Source organism: Miscanthus floridulus, chromosome 3 (assembly GCF_019320115.1).
Source record: "Miscanthus floridulus cultivar M001 chromosome 3, ASM1932011v1, whole genome shotgun sequence".
In the NCBI taxonomy this organism is placed as follows: domain Eukaryota; kingdom Viridiplantae; phylum Streptophyta; class Magnoliopsida; order Poales; family Poaceae; genus Miscanthus; species Miscanthus floridulus.
Window position 1 is genome coordinate 51,346,004 of NC_089582.1, and position 1,888 is coordinate 51,347,891.

Sequence of the window (1,888 nt, forward strand, 5' to 3'; positions counted from 1 at the left end):
TAGTAAGTTTCTGATATACGGGATCCTCGTCACTAGTTGATGCTCTGATCTTAGTGCAAGGTTAGAATAGTATCACTTAGTGTAAGCGTGATGCTTAGACTATAGGGCACCTTGGATTATGGCTAGTTCTCCGGATAGATTGTGGTAGGTGGCAGGTGGTGATAGCCCCATCAGTCCTCTGTATTCCACCACGTTGGAACTAGTTATTAAATCATAGGGCTCGTGGTGCTTTGTGCCTAATCGACCTTAGGGTGAGTTTAGGGCAGGTACACCCCAATGTATAATCATTGCTTATCTTGCTAGATGATTGATAGGTTGAATTCTATTTGAGATAGTAATTAATTTATCTTCACCTACTCTGTGACCCTTGTAGTGTCTTTTGCTTTCTTATTTTTAGTTAGTTTTATTTACATTCCTTTACTCTACTATAATCATGCCTAGGTAATTCACTAGAAATTGCTTAACCATTTGCCTTAGTCATACTACACCTTCTCTATGGAAATAAATACGATACTTGGAATACTCCCAAGTGAGTGCTGCATTGATATATTCTGTGCACTTGCGGAATTAGTCCAATAGTCATAAGAAATATCAACAAGCATTTCTAGCTCCATTGCCAGGGAAGGCATTGGCTTAGATATTTGGTTAGTTTTAGTGATTTTTCCTAGTTTGGAGTCTGCTTGCTTTGTTGATAACAAAGTCAAGTATGGGTGGATTTAATTTGCCGAAAGATTTCCATGATGATCCGGAGGCTCTCCTTCGAAGGGCAACAGCTAGTCTCACCCCTCCTCGGACAAATCCTCCTCTAATTCATCCAAATCCTCCACCAACTAAATCAGTCCATTCAGAAATACCAACTGAACCGGTCTTTTCAGAACCACCACCCACTAAACCTATTCATCCTAGCAGTATTGCATCAACCAGTTCTGGTGCATCTGTTAAGGCAATTCGTGACTATTCCTTCCCTACCCTCTCTAATGTAGTCATAGATCCTAATATTCTTAGCGGAAAAGAAGAGTTTGTGCTTAAGCTAGCACTAATAACTATGGTGCAAGCAAGCCCTTTTCATGTCAAACCTTTCGAGGATGCCAATGCTCATCTTCAGAACTTCTAGAGATTTGCAACACAATCTCAATTAGAGGAGTCCTACAAGAGGCCATTCAACTTCGACTTTTTCCCTTTTCATTGCTCGAGAAGGCGAAGCATTGGTTCTATTCCAACGTGGGAACCTTGAATACTTGGGAGAAGCGTTCAAACAACTTCCTCATCAAGTTTTTCCCTGTCGATAAAACCAACCTCCTTCGTAGCAAAATTTCTAACTTTCAATAGCAAGTCTAAGAATCTGTTCCTGAGGCATGGGAGTGACTCCAAGAATACGTTCAAGCATGCCCTCATCATGGAATGGAGGACTGGCTTCTCATCCAAAACTTCTACCATAGACTCATAATGGAGTCCCGACAACACCTTGATGCTACTGCTGGAGGAACATTCTTCTTCCTGAAGGTGGATCAAGCAAAAGAGTTGATCGAGAAGATGGTGGAAAACCAAGGATGGACTGATGAGCATCTCAAAGGTATGACCCATAATTATAAAGTTAATTATTTATCTATGGAATATCTTTTGCAAAAGTTAGAAGAAAGAGCAAATTGGAAAAGAGATCCTGCCGCACTAGAATATTTTGCAGCCAAACAACCACACGCAAACCTATCATGTGAAGAATGCGGGGGCATGAATCACACTAGTGATGCCTGCCCCAGTAGAGATCTCAAATCCCTTCTCAATGATGGTGGATACGGACCACCCCCACATCAGCCTTACTAGAGATGGAATCTGCTCACCAATCAAGGTAATTTACCCACTCATCCTTCCACTACTACAGATTGACCTA

General features: G+C 41.4%; 1 non-coding gene across 1 annotated transcript; it reads right to left on the reverse strand.

Moving 5' to 3' along the window:
• Positions 1–1,293: 1,293 nt before the first annotated feature.
• On the reverse strand, positions 1,294–1,403 carry LOC136547634 (small nucleolar RNA R71). Its single transcript, XR_010781599.1, has one exon. It is a non-coding gene; the product is annotated as a small nucleolar RNA R71 (small nucleolar RNA).
• Positions 1,404–1,888: the final 485 nt, after the last annotated feature.